This window comes from Manacus candei, unplaced genomic scaffold (genome assembly GCF_025592945.1).
Source record: "Manacus candei isolate 608988 ecotype Guabito, Panama unplaced genomic scaffold, ASM2559294v1 h1tg000016l, whole genome shotgun sequence".
In the NCBI taxonomy this organism is placed as follows: Eukaryota; Metazoa; Chordata; class Aves; order Passeriformes; family Pipridae; genus Manacus; species Manacus candei.
In genome coordinates, this window is record NW_026138064.1 from 8,429,438 (window position 1) to 8,453,646 (window position 24,209).

At 39.8% G+C, this 24,209-nt stretch overlaps 1 non-coding gene across 1 annotated transcript; it reads left to right on the plus strand.

Annotated features, from left to right (window-relative positions):
• The first annotated feature begins 12,002 nt into the window (after window positions 1-12,002).
• Window positions 12,003-12,156, plus strand: LOC127469022 (U4 spliceosomal RNA). The gene has a single exon (XR_007903779.1). It is a non-coding gene; the product is annotated as a U4 spliceosomal RNA (small nuclear RNA).
• Window positions 12,157-24,209: the final 12,053 nt, after the last annotated feature.

The window sequence follows — 24,209 nt, forward strand, 5'->3', positions numbered from 1 at the left end:
CATGTACCAAATGACAGCTTTTGCACTGACAGATCTTACTTGGATGTAACGCAAACATCTCCAGGAAAGTATCTTGCCACAATTGGACACAGATTCTCATCAGCATCTGCGCTTGTTTTTAGCCATGAATGGATCATACAATTGATTCACACCATATGTTCAATTAGGTAACTTTTGGTGGTTTATTTCTCTTTTTTTTCCCTAATTTTTTTCACAGAGACAATAATTTTCTGAGGTTTCTGTTGGCAGCAGTTGCTCTACACCCAAAAGGTACCTTTGCAAACCTTCAATCTGTCATGTTCAGTGAAATAGCTGTAGTTTACTGGGATGTGAAGGCAGTCTAGATTTTGACAAGTTACTTTGCATTTCTCAGAGCTGATTATTTTTATTCTTCTTTTTTTTTTTTTTTTTTAAATTTCTGCAACCCTGCCTAATTTGTCACATCTATGATTGCAAGCAATTGAGACTTGGAACAAAACTTAAGTCAATTAATGACAATTCTGCCAAATACAAATGTTTTTTTTGTTACACCTCCCATTTAGAGCAGATACTTCAATGGATGGTGATCCTAATCATTGCTTTCTGAAATGGCTTGGGCAGCTGCGCTGTCCAGGCTGCTTGACATTCAGTCCCTGGGCAGCTCTTACTGAGGGAAGCTGGAGAAACAGGGGCATTAAAGTGCATTAGAAACAATGCACATTCACAAGGAGACTGCCTTTTTTTCTCAGCAACAAGTATTTCTTCATCGCAACAACTAATGTTGTTTGATAAAACAAATGTGCACTAATCCTAGTCATTGCAATCCATCCTAGTTCCCTCAGGGACGGTTCTGTAGCCATGTGTTTGCCCCTCAGTAATGCCACACTTGAGCTTTACATATTCCTTGCAACCCAAAAGGATTTGCTGGAAAGTAGAGTCTGCATGTGGAGACAATTTCTGTCAATGGTTGCGATGTGGTGGCTAAGAGTTTTCTTGTTTAAGAGCTGTGCATTTTTAAGTCAGTAGGCAGTGGGCTGTGCATGTGGAAACTTTTTCTCAAGCAGAGGACATGTGGGGTGAGGATTTGCAAAGCTTTATACATTTGGTGCATTTCAGGTGTTCCATCAGTGGCCATTGTCATTGCTTACATTTCTGTTAATGAGTAACCTCTGCCAGTGCTTCATTCCTGCCTGCCTGAACTCTTTGGTGGTGTCAGCCTGGCAGCCATGGAAAAGAGCAGAGGAAAGAAAGCTTATGCACTGTATGGCTGAGTTTGATCAAAAGGAACAAGATCTTTTTGCAACACACTCTGAAATCCCAGATGTGAGTTCCTTTGCTTGGCACACTGAGATGGAACAAAGAGGAAAAACACAGTAAAGTCCTGAAGGGTTTTCTGCCTGAGGTAGGTGGGAGGTATCTTGAGGAAAGTCATCTCAATCTCATCTAATTATCCCCAAAATTACTAGTTTGGAGAAAGGACCATTTCTACTTCTTGCAAGCAATGCCAGTGTTAGGGGCTCTTCATCATTTGTACACCAAATATTCCAGCAAAGTCATCTTTGCTGTGCCCAGGAGGAGACAAAGACACAGCGGAGAGTGCAGGGGCAGGACCTGGGAGTGCTGTGTTTTCCCTCCAATTTCACCTCTGGACATAATCTGAATCTTGCTTGTGCCACCAATGCCTCCATTTCCCCATCTACACACTGCAGAGAATAATGTGTCCTTGAGGACTTTGTCATTTACAGAGAAAAGTGCAGTGAAAGAGACAGTTATTTCAGTGCTGATGACGTTAAATGCCAACAGCTCAAAATATGCTGCTGGAAAACCCATGGTTCTAAAAAGATATATTTCTAAGTGTTACATTTTTTATTGCTGTGTAAGTGGGGATAGTGGGAAAGCCAAGGAAACAAGTGAGGAATGATATCAGTTTGGGTTTGCAAGATCTAGTTAACATGTGTGTTACTTGGTGCACATCGTAGTGGGATATGACCTACTCCTCCTTCTCTGTCCCTGCATAATGGGCAGCAGGACTGGAACATGGTAAGTGTAGTTCACTTATGTAGTTCAAGAAGTGTTTGGTCAATACTCTCAGGTATGTGGTGTGACTCCTGGGTCTGTCCTCTCCAGGAGCTGGACTTGATGATCCTTGTGGATCCCTCTGAACTAAGGATATTCTGTGATTCTCTGATTCTTCCAGATGTCTGTCTTCATGCAAAAGAAACCCAGGTACAAAACCCAGACTGGCATGTTGGAGGGCATACACTTAGATTTAGGAACAGGATGTAAATTTAGACTTACAGGCTTGCCAGACTTGCATTTAGTTTGGGCTTTGTCTTTTCTTTCCTATAGAGTTAGTTTTGAGGTAAGGTCTTAAATTTTATGGTTTACATATTCTTTTTTTCTCAGCAGAGAATGCCATGTTGACAAAGTACTGGTCTCTTACAAGAAATCAGTGTTTCATGTAGATTTCTAAGCTGCTTTGGAGTTTAGAGAATAAGAAAGCAATGGTGTTACTCTGTCAGAATCTCCCAGAGGTTGTGTTTCTTTGCTAGAAATACAATGCAGGCATTTGAAATATGTCTGGCTTGGTCAGCTGCCCCTCACTTTCTCTGTTTCCTATCCAAGATATATTTCCATCTATGTGGAAAGGAGGAACAGGAACCAAAGGTAAGGTAGCTGACCTAGTTGGCAGCACATTCCAGTTAATGAACTCTCCTGGGAAACAGTGTTCTCCAGACATCTCTTTTACTACTTCAAGTAATTGCTCTACTTCTTTGGACTTTTGTGGCTGTGGAGTGTGAAACAGAAGGTTGCACATCTTCCCCAAATGAGTTTATTTGCAGAGCCAGATGAGATGCCAAGTGCTATAGATTGGAAGATCTATAGGCTTAGCTGTTTATTTGTTGACTCCTTTTTGGCTGCAGTGAGGTAGTGAGGAGGGACAGAAGTTTTACATTGCTTTTTGTTGATAAGCAAAACTATCAAGTTTCTGCAGAAAAAAAACCCCAAACCCAGACAACTCCTTATTCAGCCTTATGGAAGGCTATGTAACTATTTCTGTTCCTGATTCTAGAAAAAAAATAGCACCTTCACAAATTCCAATTGTTAAAAAGAAGGCTGGAGGATGTTTTAGGACACCATACAGAGAGACTCCTCATTTTCCTCCAGAAACAGCAATCCCACAGACTCTCGGGGTAATTATACCTAAATGTTTCTTCTCAATTTCTCTCTTAGACCTTCCACATTGTAGTTTTACTTACTGATTCATTTTCCAATATACCATATTCTTCAAGGATGTTTGTTTCTTTCTCATCGGAAAGTATCTCCTATGGATTAGAAGACTTGTATTCTCTCGGAACAAAACTACTTCTACTTCTTCAGCCATCTGTCAGAAACTGCATTCTGCAGAGCAATCCTTGTTCTGGATTTCCATCAGCTGGTTCACCATCACCAGTTAGAAGTGTGTTGAACTGAACTGTAACAGAACTAGGTGGGAAATAAGTTTTAGTGTCTCACAAGGACTCATTCCACACTGTCCAATTAAGGAACATGTATCAGTGACTTCAGGATCCTGCCTTGCTGACTGTTGTGACATTTTATTCTGCTATTCACCATTATATGAAAAAAATTTTCTTTAATGTCTAGGCTGATTAAAAGGATAAAGGATCGTCATAATCAGATAAGCCAAAGTATCTGATATATCACTTGTAAGAGCTCTGCAATCCTTTTAACAGGACAATACAGAGACTGCAAAACGATCATAGTAAGACTCTGACTGGCAATATAACCTTGAATTAGGCTCAGGAATTCTTCTCCTCTCAGGTTTTTTAGGCATAGACTTCACCCGCAAAATGTGTGTATGACAAAACCAAATTCTGCATCCAGTCACAGAAGAGTAGATCTGGAGTGTTTCCTCTGAACAAAAAGAAATGCAGTTGGATTTGCATTTCAGTATTGGGAGAGATCAGGATTTGTCTATCAGGGAGGTAATATAGAGGGAAGGAAGATACAGTTGTGAGGCTAGGATGTCTCTCCCATGGTATACACACAGCACTCTGTGCTGGTCAGCTTGCAATATGTTCAGAACACAAGACAAGACGTTGTCCCTGTGACATTACAGGTCATTTTAGCCAAATTTCCCTGAACAGACAGAGTTCTCCTAAATTTAAAATTAATTTAAATTCTATTATCTTGGAAAAAATACAAAGGCTTTGTCCCTATTTTCCTTCCTCTCCTCCTCCCTTCTCTTTTCTCTCTTTTTCTAAGAAATAAGATGAAGAGCTTTAATTCCAAGAAGTCAAACTAAAGAAATATACAGCTCACAAAAAAGGCAATGACAACAAAACCAAAACCCTAGGGCCTACAAGAATGAATAATGAATGATGTAATTTTCTCCATTAGAAAAGATGAAAATATAGGAAGCAGCCCTGCATTTTGTGTGGTATTACAGGCACAGATCAATACCGAGCATGGTACAACGCCAGCAGTGAGTCCATTATTGTGATAATTTTCCTTCAGAGTTGCCTGTATGAACAGTAGATTTTTATTATCACTGCAAGACTCAAGATGTCCTTTGTGCTTCTGTGCGCTCGTTACAAGGGAGGTATTGAAGTAGCTGTTGTCTCTGTTGCCTCTTCATGGACTGTGAATCCTCTTTAAATTCTCAACACCCAAAACTCAACATCAGAAAACCTGAAATAAGTTTCAGAGGGATGTCACAGAACCCTTTCATGATCCAGCCCTTCTGCCCCTCCAGCTTGCACTTACACTGCAAGGCCCGGAATTAAACAAAAAAAGGTCGTGAAAAGTTCCTGAAAGGAATCATGTGGGAAAAAATAGAATTTTTCCAGTAATCTTTGGAACATAGGTTGGAAGGCATGAAAAAGGATGTAGCCACTTAGATTTATTTAGTTTCACCATACTGAGAAGATACTACTGATTTCAAGGAAGGTGTATGGAGGGGACACCTTTGAAAGCGTGAAGCAGCAAAGCCCTATTTAAAAAGGGATTTTTATTTCTATTTTATTTTGAGTTATACTGCCAGCTGCTAAGTTTTCATAAAACATGTTTTGGAAGGTGTAATTCAATTAATTTTGCTGAAGTGGTAGTCATTAGTACCAGTGGGGAATATCTGTTATATGATGTATGTGATTATATGTGTTATATATATCTATTATATGAGTATGAGCTATTACAGCTGTAATCTGAGTACCTGAGTTCACATTTGTTAAATGTGAACTACAAAAGCACCCCCCAAAGGAAACTGAAAGAGGTGCTCAAAAATTTGGTCCTGAGTGTCAGCTTTCTGACGCTTCCCTTTGGAAAAGAGTAGTCAGTCATGGTGCAGTTCAGAAATTGAAGTAACAGTGAAAAAGAATGGAATATTAAGGGTGATTCATTTCCTAAGAGTCAGTTAATTATTCAGTCTATTCCACTAGGTATCTGAAAATCTGAAGTATATTCTGAACAGTGCTTTTGGTGAAAATTATGGTATTTCTGAAGAATCAGGCAATTCTTCTCTCTAAAGAAGAAAACAAAAGTGGTGAAATTAATAACTGGAGTAGGGAATTTCCATATAAATATTTTCTTATGATCCAGAATATTTTATTGAAGAGTGATATTGCAAAAAGTCATAGTAGCTGGATGTGGTTTAACACTGACAGTGCGATTTAGTACTTGTTTCTTTTCAGTTGATAGCTTCTGAATGTGATTAAATTTTAACTTTGGTGACATTATGGGATGGAAACCTACATCTCTTGCAAAAAGTAAGATCTGACACTTTTTTTTCCATTCAGCATCTCTTTTTTCTACAGGCAGACGCAGGAAAAACAGAGGTGCCAGGTATATATTATGTGTTTCTCGCTTGACATTCATTATTTGTGTGCATTTGGTCCTTTTTTAAAGTATTCTTGTTTTACAGTGGGCAATCTTCATCTTTTCAGCTGATATTTGCTCTTGCTGCATTTCTCCCCCCTCTCTCTTCCCAGTAATTCTGCAAAATTCCCTTCCTAGGCACAGGATTTTGTTTACACACTTTTTCACTAGTGCTGCTCTAAAATTTTGCACTCTAATGGTGCTGCCATGCTTCATTTGGACTAGGTACAGCACAAATAGTATGACATAAGATGATAAATGACAGTGGCTTGTGGGTCATCCTCCTCCTCCTCCTGCACAGAGTTTTCTTGCTTTGCCATTAATAGCAGGGGCACTAGTGTGAGATTTAAGACTGTTCAGTGGCAGTGGCTGCTGCAGCCCATGGGTGGGCATTGTATGCCTTCCCTGAAACGCTTTGTGATGGGCTGGTCCTTCATATGAGCAACTTCAGACTTGCTTGGTACCTATATACTGCTTTTCGCACTTCTTCACTTTAATCCTACTTCTACCTCCTATTTAAGACCTTTCTGATGTCTTCCAGACATCCACTAGAAAATACAGGTGCTGAATATGGCGCTGTGGTTTTAGCCAAAGCATCATTTGCATCATTTTCTAATTCTACAGGTTTCCCACCCAGATTCACTCACATTCACTGCGGGGGAAGGGTGGTAAGCTGGCTAGCCAGACCCTGCGGTGCCTGAAGCAGCAACGCACGGCAGGGAGCGGAGCAGGCCTGGAGTGGCCCAGACGGTACCAGCCGCCAGCTGGAGCCGAACCAAGAGACGTGGGGATGCCCTGCAGAGAGAACTTGCAACGGAGCAGAGAGAAAGAAGCCAAGCTTGGAACGACTTGGATATGGACTGAGCTGAACCCCAAGAAACCTTTGACCTGGGGAGGAGGGGTGGATCCTGCTTGGAGAGAGGGATCCCCTGAGAGCTTGCTTCACCCAGGGAGGAACCTCCACGTAGCAGGGAAAAAGACTCCGAGTTTAACACCTTGTACTCCGTGGTGAAGACATGGTGAGACAGGTGCTCTCCTGAAGCCCATGGATGAACCCTCTGTAGTGTAGCCAAGTGGTTAGAGGCAGGGGCAGACCCTCCCCTCCCCTCCATAGAAGAGAAAGGAATTTTCTAGCTACGGTGAAGTGGAGCTGTGGCCCTGAGAGTAAAGGAGAGACTTCTTCTCCTCCTGGACTGATATGGGGGGAGGAGGGGTGATTTTGTAAATACATGAGTTTGTCATCATAGGAAGATTAGTTAGAATTGTTGTATTGTATATATTACTTTTTAGTTTTTATTCTGTTAGCAATAAATTTTGACATTGTTCCCCCATGCTGAGTCTCTTTTGTCTGTCTGGAACTTCTCTCACACTTTAGCAGTTTTGTGGGGGTTTGAAAATTGGGCCCAGGGTCAAACCATGACACGTGTCTGATCTCATAATCTCATGGTATCGTGTCTTCAATACACTGCTCATGATCCAGGCTACTAAACTCTTTTTCTGTTATTAATCATGCTTTTTTGTGCAGATAAAGGAGGTCCCTTGTAAGTGGAAAATGTACATGTAGTTCTAGCTTTTACAACAGAAATTCACAGCAAATTCATTTTCCTGTGTTTTAACATATGTTGATCTGTGTTTTGTATTATGTCCAAGAAAATGAATGCATAGCTTTGTGATTAGTAGTATCAAAACTAATGAAAATGAAATGAAAATGAAAATGAGTTAAAGCCTCATCCTCTCCTAGTGAAGCTGTCAGCAAAACTGTTCACTGAATTCAGGGGAAAAAAGTTCCTGGTAAAAGGCAGGTTTAGAGAGATACTAATCAGCTGTGCCTAGTTAGCCGTGCTCAAAGGTGGCAGTTAGATGTAAAACTTCGCAGTTCCTAAATTGTCCTTTCAGATTGTCTGCCAAGAGCATTTTGTGCAGTTAATTTTCATTGATACTTGAGGAAATAGAGTTTAGTAGCAAGCCTTTAAAATTGCTACAGACTTGTTTATGTAAGTGAGTGAGGTTAATTGAGATAAACATAAATTTAAAGTTATGGGCAATTATGTTGCTGTCCCTCTGAAAACAGACTTATGAGCTGTATTATTGTAATGATTGCATTGGTCTATAATATTCATTTATGTACATGGAAGATCCACTCTTGTTTTAAAGTTAAATTTACAAGGAGGTGGAGGAGACTGAGACAGGGAAGAAGAGAGGGATTAGTTAATGATCATGAATGACAGGACTTAATATTCTGTGTATTGAATTGCTTTTAATAATCAGGAATGAGAAATTATGCTTATTTCTTTGATAGCATAAATACTTTTTCCCTACATCTGGTACATGTGTGGGCTACATGAATGTCCATTTTCATTATTCAGTTATAGTGAGTATATTGGTTTTTTATGCATGAGTATATTATGTTTAGTGGGCAGCTCTGATTTTATCAAACTGTGGACTATTAATCCCATGGCATGTCTTTATAGAAATTTAATGCCTCAGTCTTTTTGTGATTTTTATTTAGTACAGCAACATATAAATTAAGAAGAAAGTTATAGGAATTTTAAAATAAAGGGAATTTTCAAGAGAACACATCAGTCACAGTAATAATAAAGTGAAGGAGATAAAATTATTGGCAAACAGAATGAAGCAGAATCAATACAAAATACACAAATTCATAAACTAAAAGTGCAGCACTTTGCCATAAATTGAAGAGGAAACCAGTATTTTATAAAACATAAGGCTGTTACTCATAGAGGGCAGGAGCCTTTTTTTTCTTATTAAGGATAACATACATATTAGGCTTGATGATCTCGGAGGTCTTTTCCAACCCAGTTGACTCTGTGATTCTATGATTCTCTTCAAAAATCTCCATTAAATGAGTGAACCAATTTGTTGAGCAAGGAGCAATCTACCAGGACTATCAGGGGTAAATCACTGTTATGGCTCAGCCTGGTGAATAGAAGAGATGGTGCTGGTTCAGGATATAAAGAAGTGGGGATAAGTGGGGATAAATGGGGATAATCAGTTTTTGCTTCTGATCAGCAGTGGGAAATAAATCAGAGAGGTGTCACTTTCACTTTGGTAGCACACAGAATGAGTGATGAGAAAAGAACAAAACATGTCCTTGGTGGGCTTGGCAGTGCTGGGTTTAATGATTGGACTCGATGATTTTAGAGGGCTTTTCCAATCTAAATGACTCTGTGATTCTGTGATGCTGTAATGAACTGGTGGGATGCTACAGTTTGTGCTGCTGTCTGCAGTGCACAAGGCAGCTGGCAGAAGGCAGTTCTGTAAGGCATGTTCCAGCCCCGTGCAGCTGACACAAGAAGTAACTGCCTGGATGGAAAAAAAATGACAAAAAGATGTACTTCAGGGTCCTGGACCTGAAAGCCATCCCCATTGTAGTGCTTGAAAGGTGTGGAACCCTTTGCTTCTCTAGCTTTTCACCAATTCTATATCTTTTCATGTCTCTCTATTACTTACCTTGAGCTTTGCCAAGCAGCTCCTTGGGTATCATTTCTGTGTGGCATAATCACAGTGTTAGTGGGGATTTTGTAAGATGCAATTTTCAAAAGCACTTGCTGTTGGCCTGATCTTGTCCTCATTGACACTACTGAGAATTTTACCATTGACTGCCAAATATGAAGGAGTTTGGGGGCTTAACTTTTATCTGTTATCATTTCCTTTGAAATCATCTACCTGTTATGGGTATGTAGATGTGCTCATGACAATTATTTTAGCATCTTTCTGAGGCTTTTCATTAGAAGAAAATTTTGTGTTTTGCAAAACATTGAGTAATTTTCTTCTTCGATGTCTTCATCATTAGTGTTGAGAAAAAAACCAAACTCATACCTCAGCTTTAGCATTGTTAATTTCTCAGGTGTCTTCTTGTAGGTGTCATCAAGCAGACATTTCACAGGAATAAGGTTGTGGCCAAAGGATGCCTGTTACTAGCAAAAATACTACTTTCAGAAAAAGAGTTTTTCTGCATTTATTTTGAAGCTTCTCTAAGTTTTAAGAGTTGAAGGAAATAGTTGAAACTTTTTGTTTAAGGAAAATCCAAAGCTCTTCCTCAAAAGGCAAGCACTTTTTGACCCTTAGAGACGTTCCCTCATCCTGTATTCCTGTATTCTGTTCTGCGATTTCTCTCCTTTTAGTCCAGCTTATTGACTCAGGAGATGTTAAACCTGTGATCATGTTGCAAAGCAATTTAAATTAGTAGTAGAATGGCTAAGGCTTAGTAGAAGAGTAGGCCTAGAAAGCAATGCTTCAAAGTAGTAAGCTAGCAACCTTGTTTGTGAGTGTGGAATGTACTGAAGAGATGGCAACAATAATCAAAGGATTAAGTCAAGCATGTATATAATGATTTGTTACCTGGGATGTGGTAAGGGTCTGTTAATCAGTTTCTAGGGGTAAGACAGCTTAAGTAAGATTTATGATTAGAATAGATGATTATTAATTGTTACCAGTATGAAGGATGAGCTTGTTTGTAACTGCACCTGGTTTGCTGTGGAAACTGTAACTGTTTTGCCGTGGAAACTGCACTTAAACTTGTTTGTGTATAAAAGCTGAACTGAAAATGAGGGTCGGTGGAATCCTGACTTGGGGCGTTAGCCAGCAGGTTCCCGGGGCCCCGAATAAAGCACCGCATAAACCGGCACTCTGTTGGTTTGTGTTTCTTTTGGATTACGGGCAACAATCAGAAATACTAAACCCAGGTATAGATTCTGGCTTGTCGTATTGTTAACCTTGCTTAAGCCTGAAAAAAGAATAACATTTATAAGAGCTCTGTAAGTGTCTGTGTCACCCAAATCTTCCTACTCTGTTTAGAACAGAAATTTACTTCTGTTAGTCTTGAATATTATAAAGATTCAAGATTCCAGAAAATAATGATATTTTCCTGAATTGGCAGTCAAATTAGATCCAAAATGATTATCCAAATTACTTAGTTGTCCTAAATTCTGGATATTCTTCTAGTGTATAAACTTGAAGTTTGAGAGCCTTTGCAGTTACATGGTCTACAAAGGCCTTAATTATAACTATTCAATTTAAAATGTCTGTAGTCTGGATCTGACCTAATCAGTCATTTTTCTTTCCCTAATCCCCCATATCTTACCACAAGTGTCCTAAGTTCCTTTAATCAGGGATTGTATACAGGATTGATGAGTAAATCTACAAGTCTTTTATTACTACCTTCTACTTTTGCTTGGTCAAATATGTGTTTAAACTACGGATGCTTCTGAGAATTAAACTAGTACTGATTTACGTACGGGAAGGGATCATTAATTAGCAGTCTTCCAGGAATCCTCTGGTCATCTCCTCCTCATTTCTTTTTTGCTTGGGGATTTTATCAATTCAAAGATTTGCAAAACTGGAACACATTTGTCTGGTTCTCACGTGCAATTGACCTTTGATATGTCTGCTCTAATTAGCTATTTAATACCTTTGTTATATGTAGAATTGTGTGACACCAGAGAGATATTGATTAAAGTCAAAGTAGATGTGAAATTTCAGAAGCCAAAAGAAAAAAAAATCTAATTTTCTTGTGTTTGTGGGCTTTTATTGTTTTATTTTATGCCATTTTAGTTTTTAAAAAAATCTGATAAATGAACTGAAAAAACCACAAAACACAATTAATGATGCAACTTTTCTATTTCAAATATTTTGGTGATTAATATTCTAATAATGTAATGTTTTACATTTGGGTTAAGAAAAATACATAACAGTGATAATTGAAGACATCAGAGAACATTAAAAATCTTTGGTTTGAGTAAACTCTCTAGAAGAGAACTTTGTTTTATAGCAAACCCTAGAAACAAAAGTAACGGTTGTATTAATTATTTTTCCTGCACCTTTCTAAACCTTAGCAGAAGGATTGAGTTTTGAAGATTTCATAGAATCATAGAATCATTTGGGTTGGCAGGGACCATAAAGGTTATCTAGTTACAACCCCCCTTCCCTGAGCCAGGACACCTTCCACTAGACCAGGTTGCTCAAAGCCCTTCCTCCCTTCTGGTGGGGTAGCCTGTAACAGAGTCCAATAAAGCCGTCTGCGTCTGACTTCCCTTTATTCTTGATCCATTTGCTCTTGGTCAGCTCCGCATCCATCCCCAGGCAGAGCTCCCTGCACTCCAGCTGGTCCTAATACAGAGGGTGACATGACCTTTGTGCAGTGGCAGTATCATAGCCCATGAGGTTAATCTGAGGAGTGATTATCGGTAGTTGAAAACTTTTCCCAATACTCCACCATGGCAACTTGAAATATAGTTGGCAAGGGCTTTAAACTAGGTTTGAAGGGGGAAGGGCTTGAAACCAGGCTCTCCAGCGATGTCCCAGTGTGCTGAAAGGAGAGCCAGTGGGGAAGACGGCCGGTCTGCCTGAACAGGGAGATTTTGAAGGAAATTAGGGTAAAAAAGAGAGCCTACCGATTATGGAAAAAAGAGCTGGCTACTCAGGAAGAGTTTAGGAATATAGTTAGGTCATGTAGAAAGAAAATTTGAGAGACGAAGGCACAATTTGAACTCAATCTTGCCACTTCTATTAAGGATAATGAAAAGTCTTTCTACAGATACATCAATAGCAAAAGAAGGGTCAAGGAAAACCTCCATTCTTTATCGGACATGGGTGGGAACAGAGTTATCAAAGATGAAGAAAAGGCTGAGGTGTTTAACACCTTCTTTACCTCAGTTTTCAACAGCAAGACGGGTTGTCCTGAGGACAACTGGGTTCTGGAGCTTGTAGAAAGAGATAAGAAGCTCAATAGCCCCCTGTAATCCAGGAGGAAACCTGCTGAACCACTTGGATCCTTACAAGTCTATGGGATCAGATGGGATCCATCCTAGGGTGATGAGGTAGCTGGAGGAAGAGCTCACCAAGCTGCTCTCCATCATTTACCAACAGTCCTGGCTCCCTGGGGAGGTCCCAGAGGATTGGAAACTGGTGAATGTCACACCCATCCATAAAAAGGGCTGCAAGGAGGACCTGGGCAACTACAGGCCTGTCGGCCTGACCTCAGTGCCTGGCAAGGTTATGGAGCAGATCATCCTAAGTGCAATCACACAGTACCTACAGGATGGACAAGGGATCAGACCCAGCCAGCACGAGTTTAGGAAGGGCAGGTCCTGTCTGACCAACCTGACCTCCTTTTGTGATCAGGTGACATGCCTGGGGGATGAGGGGAAGGCTGTGGATGTGTCTACCTGGACTTCAGCAAAGCCTTTGACACCGTCTCCCATGGCACACTCCTGAAAAAGCTGCAGCCCATGGCTTGGACAGGGGCACTCTGTGCTGGGTTAGGAACTGGCTGCAGGGCTGAGACCAGAGAGTGGTGGTGAACGGGGCTGCATCCAGTTGGCAGCTGGTCACTAGTGGTGTCCCCCAGGGATCAGTGTTGGGCCAGTCCTGTTCAATATCTTTATCGATGATCTGGATGAGGGGATTGAGTGTACCGTTAGTAAATTTGCAGATGACATCAAGTTGGGGGGGAGTGTTGATCAGCTGGAGGGCAGGAGGGCTCTGCAGAGGGACCTGGACAAGCTGGAGAGTTGGGCTGATTCCAACGGGATGAGGTTCAACAAGGCCAAGTGCCGGGTCCTGCACTTTGGCCATGACAACCCCCTGCAGCGCTACAGGCTGGGGACAGAGTGGCTGGAGAGCAGCCAGGCAGAAATGGAGCTGGGAAGGAAGCTGAACATGAGCCAGCAGTGTGCCCAGGTGGCCAAGAAGGCCAATGGCATCCTGGCCTGGATCAGGAACAGTGTGGCCAGCAGGACCAGGGAAGTGATTCTTCCCCTGTACTCAGTGCTGGTGAGGCCACACCTGGAGTGCTGTGTCCAGTTCTGGGCCCCTCAGTTCAGGAAGGATATTGAGGTCCTGGAGCAGGTGCAGAGAAGAGGAAAGAGACTGGAGCACAAGTCCTTTGAGGAGAGGCTGAGGGAGCTGGGGTTGTTTAGCCTTGAGAAGAGGAGGCTCAGGGGAGACCTCATCACTCTCTACAACTCCCTGAAAGGAGGCTGTAGCCAGGTGGGGGTTGGTCTCTTCTCCCAGGCAGCTATCAGTAAGACAAGAAGGCATGGTCTTAAGCTGTGTCAGGGGAGGTTTAGGTTACATATTAGAAAGAAATTCTTTACAGAGAGGGTAATCAGACATTGGAATGGACTGCCCAAGGAAGTGGTGGATTCTCTGTCCCTGGAGGTTTTTAAGACGAGACTGAATGTGGCACTTAGTGCCATGGTCTAGTAACCGCAGCGTTAGTGGATCAAGGGTTGGACTTCATGATCTCAGAGGTCCTTTCCAACCCATCTGATTCTATGATTCTATGATTCTATTATGCCCATCTCTGTCTTCCCTGCATGTCCTAAAGAGCCTGTGTCCTTCCTTGCTACATTAAATTGTCTTCTTTTGATTATTTTTTCTCTTTGTTCACTCTGCTATGAAGGCATTCTTGGGTTGTGCAGATAATTATTTTTCAGCAGAAGAAAGAATTATTTGAGGACAAAACTGGAATAATTTATACTGTAGTGTCTTCCTTTTTGAGTTCTGAAGAAAATGAGGAGGAATTTGAAAGGAGACAGATAAAAATCCTGAAGAAATGAGTCAGAAAGAAAAAAGAAGGAAATGCTACTTCAGAGTGTGGGTGATGTGCAATCATCCCAACATGTTTCTTTCAACATGGAATGGCTCAGAGTTGCCCGATTTTGCCCTTTACAGCAAAATAGTCACACTGATAATGTAATATTCCTCATTGTGTTCATCCTATAGCTATATTCAAACACAATCAGCTGTTCAAAGATATAATTGCGCAATTTTGTTGTGAATGGTGTATGATTTCAGAACCTTTGTGGTGCTCACTGGATGTGCTCTATCCACAATTTAGTAAATGGAGTTGTACCCTAGCAACTGCTAACAATACGAAGATGTGCGAAGACCTGAGCAAATAAGTACCTCTGTAAATCAATATTTTTGAGGTGCCTGATAGTACTGTGATTTTAAACTGTATTTCTAGTGGTAGCAAGATATGGTGAAGTAATTGTGAAGGTCTGTGTCACAAAGAAGATGCTTCTATTTTCTCTCGTTTTACTTCATATATAACACCTTCAATATCCTTCGATTATGGGATGACTGTTTCAGAAGATCAACCTTGCAAAAAGGTACCCTTCAATCACATCAATAGAAGCACAGCTGGCTGAATAGTTTTCAAATTACTTTTTCAGAGGAAAATACTTGAGTCATTAAAACACAAACTGGTTGAGCATAAAGGTCCCTTTCAATGAGATTACTATTACCAGAAAAAAAGTGTAAAAGCAATTATGTCAGTTGAAAGAACAGATTTGAGAATTTGCTTATTTGGACATTAAACATATCTATAGCAAATAATACATATGAAATATAACAAGTCTTCAGAATTATTGAAAGTATTTGATTTACTCCCTTTTATTTGATTTGAATGAGATTTTTGCTTTTCAAGCTTTTTTTGAGGTTTGAAATTTAGACTTGATCCAAGTCAGTGAAAATGTCAAGAATTCTTGCAGAATGGTGAAAGTGTTTTCATTCCCCTTTTTTAACAGTCTGCTCTGAATGCAAAGGAGAAACACCTCTCTATTCTTACTTTAAAATCTTCTACTTTTTTGTACAACAGACACTATGCTCATCCTCTAACCTTGATGCACAGGGTGCTAAGGGAACTTATTGCAAGTTTTGCTTCTGATAAAACAGTGCTTGACTGCCTGAGCTGATGAAGAGCCCCTATGAGCTATTACTAATGATACAGCCAATTTAATCAGATAGATACAAATAACGAAGTTGGTCTAATTGCCTCTGGCAAGATGCAGTGGTGCATATACTCACTATCCTATTTACCGTGAGTTATGTCAACATATCACAAGTTGGAACCTTTGAGAATAACCTTCTTATAGAAGAACAATGAGGCTTATGCTTCATTCTCTTCTGTTTCCTGTTATACCTGATGGTATTTTATCATATGGGGTCTTGATACCTGTAGGAACAAGGTACTCCTTCTAGTGATGCTGATGGATTTTTTTGGCAGATCTTGAATCATAAAATCATAGGATGGTTTGCATTGGAAGGGATCTTAAAGACCACCTAGTTACACACCTCCGCCAAGGGCAGGGACACCTTTGACTAGACCAGGTTTCTCCTGTCTAACCTGGCCTTGAAGACTTCCAGGGATGGGGCAGCCACATTTTCTCTGGGCAATGTCTGCCAGTGCCTCACCATGTTCACTGTGGAGATTTTTTCCCCAGGGTTTTCTCTTCTCCAGGCTGAAAAGCCCCAACTTTATAATTTGTCTTCATAGGAGAGGTGTTCCAACCCTCTAATCTTCTTTGTGGTAGTTCCTTGAAAGAGGATTCTCTTTCTCTCCCTGAAATAGTTAGAACTAAGCCCAAGAGTCTGGAATTTCCCTTAGCACTGAAATAATCTTAATATCAATAAAATATCCTTTTACAAGTGAAGATATGAGATGCTTACATGCTTGTTTCCAGTGGTGTTTTTAGCAAATTGTGTTTTCCTAGTCTAGCTTCTCGCTGTGGATACTTTAAATGTTTGCAGCGAAGCAACTGGATAATCAGGCTAAGTCTCCAGTGATGGAATAAAGCCAATGGAATAACGATGGTCCTCGATGAATGCTCAGGATGTTCAAAGTATATGCCTGCTGCATACTGTTACCGATTGCAAGGGTGACAGGAATGAGAAAATTTCCAGCTGATATGTTAATAAACACAATCACATGTTATTAGATCAAAAAAATTCTAGGCCACATCTAGTAATGATATATCTGAAGCAACCTCATTTCCATCACCAAAGGGAAAGAATGACCAACGTTTTGTACCTTGGTAGTTAGAAGGGGAAGCTGGCTACCTTATTGGATGACCATGTCTTACAGCTTCAGATTCCCTTTTAACTGAAAAAAAGACATAAATAGTGTATGAAGATATAGGGAGAGATTCAAGACAAAATGTCCTTGTGTAATTCTCTTCACTTTCCTTGGTCATGACGTAATTGGTTGCAAGGACAGTTTTGAACTGCCACTTTTAGAAACCCAAAGAATTAAAAAAGAAAAAATGGCTTCTAACCCACTAAATCTATAAGCTTGCTCCTTAGGGTATATGACATGTGCTGTTGCTGGTTTGGGCATAAAAAATGCAATGCTCTCACACTAATGAATGCCTAAGTACCTTTATTTTTGCATGTACTGTGTAATGCATTCTGTGAAAAACAATCTTTTGGAAATCAAAGGGACCACCCTGTGAGAACAGATGCAGTTTTCAGTCCCATTTACTATTCTCTTGCATTGAATTCCACAGTGACATTGCCAGACAAGGAATCTTGTCCCGGAATTGGATTCTCATTATGTTTTAATTCATAGAGCAATTATTGTTTCATGTATGATATATAGCAAAAACTCTACAAAGGTAACTTATAAAATGTAGGCAATGTTGAAGAAGCAGGATGTGAAGTTGCTTTGCCTCAAAACCACTATGTTCTATTTTCTTTCCTGCCTTTGATTTCTCAGCTGCATCATGATAATGCAAAGAGGAAGAATATTCAACAGAGGTACTGGTTTGGAAAGTTGAGGGGAAGAAGAAAGTAGACCAGCAAAGAGGAGTACCCTCTTCTGTACTCAGGACAAGTTAAAAAACTTCAATACATTTCTCAAACTAATAGCACATCTCTTTTGAAATGTTCCCACCAGAGGCAGAGACAAAACTCCTATCAGCTTTAAGGGTTAGTTTTGGCTAAAGTCAGCATCTGATGATGCCTAACAGTTCAGCTGGTATGTGCAGAGAGGGAAGATTAAAGGAAAGGGGATTGAGGAGAAGGGCAAGAAGTAAATGAAAGACAGAAAGCATGTTAATGAATTCTTATTTTGAACAGCATGATTTTGTAAGTCCAACACACAGGTGTCTGCCTTTATGGATACTTAGGAAAACATTTTAAAAGTCTTGTCCATGCTATTTACAATGACTGTGGAAAACACATACCTAAATAAAACAGGTTTGAGATGATGACCTGAGACGTTATGAACAGGAGGAGAAGTTTCTTTCAGAATACCTCTGAGAACACTTCACAAAGTATTTTGAGTGTGGTCGCAAATACAAACTTTCCTGCACTTCTGATACAAAACACTAATATAATTGACTTTGTATTTAAATCAATATTGTTAATCAGGAGTGTTTGAGAACATGTGAAGAAGAATTCATGAGAGACTGGAAGTCTAAACTTAACAACCCCTCCTTATTTCTTTGATTCCTCTTCTGCCTATTTGCACTTCAAAATATTATTGTGTTCCCATCACAGCCATCATGGTCCCACATAGGGTTTATTCAAGCTGCTGTGTACGTGTGATTCCTATAGATATATGAAAATTGCTATATAAACCAGCCAAAGCTTTGAAAGTATTTTGAAAGTATTTTGAAAATTTGAAGTCTTGCAAACATCAAGGTATTCAGCTATGAAATATGATGCATCTTTTAACACTTCTCAGTTATTAGATGAACTTGCAAAATTCAAGTAATACTTATTCAAAACAAGTCTCTTAAAATTAATTATTTTCATTTATGAATTGCAAGGTCCTACAAAGTTGAAATACTTTTGAGGAACTGTCAAAAAAGCTTTGACTTTGAACTTAAACCTAATTTGTATGCAACACTCTAAAAGTCAAATGCATGTGTTTAGGCTACCTAAAGGCACCAAATCCAATTAAAATATTTTGTGTGACAGGAGCAGGCATAGTAATTTTTGAAATGAGATTGTGGGGATTTTGTTGTAAAGTTCCACTGGAGCTATAGTGTATTTTATGGAATAAAATGAAAAAAGCACCAATATCACAGAAGATGTGTTTTTAAATGAATATAACATGTTCTGAGGTGGTACATTATGACCAGGGCAATTCAGAGAATGCCTGATCCTGACTATGGTCTTCCATCTTGCTCTGTTGGCAGCATTGTATTGTTCAAGCTGATACATGTTTTCATCAGTACCAGATATTTTTCATGCCATGCCAATAGAGTAATTAGCAGAAAGAAATCCTGAGTAATTCTGAAGTTACGCACTACCGCTCTTATTATTGTATATATTACTAAATGATACTACTGCTCAGGCCTGCTTTTTCCCTTGTACAGTTCAAATCACTTACGAAATAAGCCCTGACCCCTTAGGAAAGCATAAAATGTTTCAGGATGGGCTTCACACCAGACTACAATTTCCAGTTTCTCCAGGTCTTGCCTGCGCTGAAAGAACTAGCAGGAAAAAATAAATTCACTTTTCAATTACCTGTCATGGTTTCAACAAAATAGTCTATTCAATTTCATAAGAACGGTAAAATTTTCAATTCACTGTAGAGTTATTTTAATTTAAAAAAAATGTAAAAAATTACAGACTGGCATATGAAAATTTAAAATATTTTTCTTAAAATAGAAATTTACTGAGATTTCATTTGAAAAAGGATGTCATTTGTAATTCAGTGTCATCTCTATTGCCTCAATGACTGTTTTGGTGTAGATGCATTTCATCAATGAAATGGAATTTTCCTCCAAAATGTTCCAACCTATCCCAGAACCCAAACTTTTCTTTATTTGTAATGCATTTTGCATTTACTTGAAGTAATTCTTATTAATTTTGCAAATAATTGCATGGCCATTTTTCAGAGATTCATTCCTTTTTCAATGGAGTTCAGCTGTGTGTTTGCTTGATCAGCTCATCAGAATTGACCCTCTCTTCTAGGAGATGGGAAATAGGTGTAAATATTTGCAGTTACCCTTATGCTTAACAGATATATCCAGAACAAATAAAATATGAGAAACATGAACATTAATATGCTTAGGTTTGTTTTGGCACTGCCAGTTATGTTTGTTCTCACTTGTCCTTTGCAGTTCCCTCATATATATGGAAAAGAGTATTTCATCTTAGTATCACAGGCATAATTAAGGCTGGAAGAGATCTCAGGTGGTCTCAAGTACAAGGCCTGACACATGATAAGCAGATGACTCTTCTCCAGTCCCCAGCAGAATTGTTGCCAACAGTCTCCATTCCCAGGTCAAGGCTGCCCATTGCTCATCCCTGAATTTTATGGAGACCCTTGTCATGGGGTATCTATCGTATTGGTTAGGTTTGGTTGATAGAAAAAGCACACACACACACACAGAGTTGAGACAAGAGTTGTCTGTCGCGTTAGCACAGCAGCCTCCTTTATTGAGGCAGCTAACCCACATTTTCCCACACACTTTCTGTAAACATCATTTTTACAAAACACCAGAGTACTAACACGTGCAATTGTGAACACAGCCAACATCCCTGTCCTTGCACATTCCATCCTGCTTATCATCTTTCCAGTCAACTCCCAGCTTCTCAAAGCTGCTCTGTTTATGGGGACAGTTAATTAGCTTCTGCTGTCATGGGAACAGCCTTATATCATCCAATATATTATGTTCATCAAACTCTAGGGGCTCAGCGGGCCCACTGCCTCTCCCCACAGACCCTGTTGGCCTTTTTTCCCCTGCCGTGTCCTGCCCATCTGGATGACAGTCTTGTCCTCATGTGTGTTGACTAGTCCTTGAAACTTGCTGTCAGCTTCAAAGTTGATGAATGTGCCCTCTGGCATGCCCTGCAGGTCACTGAGGGATGTTAAATGACATGTCCAACAACACATCCAACAGTCCACTTACCAGGCTGTACTGTTCAAACTTGGATACAGGCAGACTGTGGCAGAAAATGTTGACCAACCTTGGCCAAATCCAGTCAAGTTTACACTGCTCCCCTGCTATCCACAAGTTCAGTTGTTTCATCACAGAAGGTTATCAGCTGGGTCAGGCATGATCTACCTTTGATGAAGCCATGTTGACTGTATCCATTCCCCTTCTACTCTTTCATATGCCCAGAAATGTGTTCCAAGAGGACTCTGTGATTTTACCAAGAGTCAGTGTAATGCTGACTGATCTATAGATCATCCCTTTGTCCTTTTTTGAAGGTGTATGTGATTAACTGCCCTTCTCCGGTCTGTGAACTGAGCTCTGGCTTGAATGACACCATCCCTACATGCCCAGGCAGCTTTAATAAATTCCACCTTTGCACCCTGTCCTTGATCCCACTCTTGTACACTGCATTTTTGTACGCTGCACTCTTGTACGCTGCTGGAGCTCTATCACGATGTTCTTTTTAGCCAAGTCCTGACAAACTGATGGTTCCTATGCCTGCAGAATGCTCTTTAAGGTCTGGCAGCTTTCCTTACCTTCTTTGCTTTTCAGAGTGGCCTGCCATGGATCCCACCTACCTGGTTACCATTCCCTAGGTCCAACCCAGCTCACCTGAAGTCCAGGCATTGTACTTTGCTAAAAAGATTTCAATTTTCTCTTTTTACTAGTTAAACTTTGATGTGCAGATACTTGTACAATTCATTTAGCAGGTACTTGCCTCTCAATGCCTCATGACTCTCCACCCCTCCGTTTACACTCTTTTAAACTAGCAGCTATTTCTGAACTTTGAGGTTTCCTGCATTTCAGTGCAACGTACTCCAAACTGCTAGATTTAACTGTATTTGCAGTTTCTCACCACCAGCTTCTGTAATGTCAAGACTTACTGATGTGTTTTTTTACAAAAAGGTGACATCAGTTGTTTTTTATGTTCTTACAGCAAAGATGTTTGTGTTTACATCTAACAAAAGCATCCTTCTTAAAGTGACAACTTAGGTAGTGTACTTTGATGACAGGAATATGTTATTTAATATTTATCCTCTTTATTTTTCTATTTCAAGATTTGGAATGAATTTTTTTTTTAACTGACAGTAAGAGAGAAACATACTTTTCCTCAAAAAGAGGAAATTGGAAACTGGACATTTGTAAAGATTATGAAATTGAATATTATTTTCATGTTTTCTTCAAACCTGGCTATTTAAGTGTGCTTGCTTTGGCTGGGGTAGAGTTAATTTTTTTCACAGTGGCTGGTATGGGGCTGTGTTTTGGATTTGTGCTGATGCTGAACATAGGGTTGATAATACAGAGATGTTTTTGTTATTGCTGAGCAGGGCTTGTACAGACACAAGACCTTTTTTTGTTTCCCACAATGGGGAGGAGGCTGAGGGTTCATGGGAAGCTAGGAGGTGACACAGACAGGATGGGTGACACAGACAGGATGAGTGACCCAAATGGCCAAAGGGATATTCCAGACCATATGACATCATGCTCAGTGTATAAAGGGGGGGAAGAAGGAGGAAGGGGGGCACATTTGGAGTGATGGTGTTTGTTTTCCCAAGGAACTACTACATATGATGGGGCCCTGCTCTCCTGGAGATGGCTGAGCACCTGCCTGCCCCATGGAAAGCAGTTACTTAACTTCTTGTTCTGCTTTGCCTCTGTATGTGGCTTTTTTTTTTCCCATTAAAGTGTCCTTAACCCACGAGTTTTCCAGCTTTTACTCTTCCAGTTGTCTCCCTGATCCTGCTGATGGGGTAGTGAGTGAGGGTCTGTGTGATGTTGGGCTGGCTGGGGTTAAACCCTAAGAATGTGTATGATATCTGGTAAGTGTTTGAAATCAATTAGTACATACTGTAAAACAGTATTTCTAAACATCATGACAAAATGTACTTATTTCCAGCTTTGGAGAATCACATATTTGAAAAAAAACAAACACCTGAATTTTGAAGATGTACTATATGAAATAATAGACTTTATTACATACGTAATGCAACAACCATCACGTGAATTCCTAAAATCCTTCCTGATTCCTTTAGAAAGCACAAGATGGGTGTTTCCCCAGCATTCTAAATAATGCTTTTATTTTTCCTGTTTTACAGGAAGGAGAAATGATACTGCTGCAATCCAAGCACCCAGCAAAGAGAAACTTGAAAAATGACCCGACTATACATATGTTCCTTGTGTGGTTGTAGATGAGGACATATTGCTGTGGTCTCTGCAGACGAAAGCTTAAAGGATCTTTGTAATTCCATTTGATAGTTCAGAGGGAAAGAATACTTTCCTTTTTCTTTTTTTCTTCTGGAACTATCAAGAACATTCAAACAGAATTTGGGAGATCTTCATGATTGGTTGAAGCTGAAACTTCTCTCTGAATTTGCTGACTCCTCATTTCATTCAAAATCTGTCATTTTAACCCCATGGACTTGTGTGTTCTTCAGCAGGAATTCCTTTTTAATTCATTACTGCAATCAGAGCAATGATGGGGAGAAGTTAAACAAGCTGGAGCGTTTATTTGCTGTTTCCAAAGCTCCAGTCAGAGCCTACCACAAAAGGCTGTTTAACAAGACATATATATAGATGAGATGTAAAGTGCTTTTATAGATTCAAAACTAAGATACACAGAAGAAAACAAGAAGATGGCTGCTTTTTAGCTCGACTAAAGCTGAGCAGCAGCTACTGCTGAAGCCTGTGCTGGAACTGGCTTTTCATTCTAAATTCATTAACACTTCTCCCACCCTAAAAACCCCAGCAATCAATAAGATAGGAACTTCTCTACATTCTTTATTTTGTCCAAGATGAGACAAAGCCAAGACAGAGTTCATAGAATGGTCACAGGAAAATTTCATTGCCAGGGTGATCCAGCACTGGTAAATCCAGTGCAACACAATATGAACTAAAATGAGACATTCAGCGATGAATAGTAGAATGAAATATAAGAAATCTGTGCATAGCACTTAAGGCCAGGTGATCTCTGCTGAGAATAACTACTAAGACTTCTGTCAGTGCTAATGACAAGCTTCCCTGTTCCCCATCTGTGTTTCTCCTCCGTGGAAGTGCTTTCCCTGTGTGGTGTCTTTGCTGGGTTAATGTGTAGTTCACAGTACTTGAGTTCTGCATGTTCAGTTCCTAGAGAAAACAAGCTGGTAATTGCATTCTGGCAAAAGGAGAGAATCAAATGTTCCCTTCACATCATCTCCTACTCAGCTTTGCCAGGCTCAGCAGTTTTTTCTACTTGAGAAGCCACTCAAGGATACAGCAGTTAGATTTCAAATGGCTTGGAACTGACTGCATATCATAAAAACAAACCCTTTAAATGTTTCACCAATGGCATTTTTTTATCTGTTTTTATAGGGGTCTATTTCAATCTCTATGGATTGAATACTCTGCTCCATTTGGATGCAACACAGCGGATGTACATCTGTCTGGGAGAACCACTCTCACACTCAAACTCACCCAGTATCAAACTGGGAACATAAACTGGACACCAAAGTTGTACAAAACTTTGTACAAAGTTGTACTGAAGTACAACAGAAGTTACTCAAGAAATTTTATTATTGTTACTTATTAAATGTTTTCTTTGGTTATTATGTGCAGACATGTGCTCTACAGATAGATATATTTGTAAGTAATAATAATAAATAATCATGTATAGATGTCCAA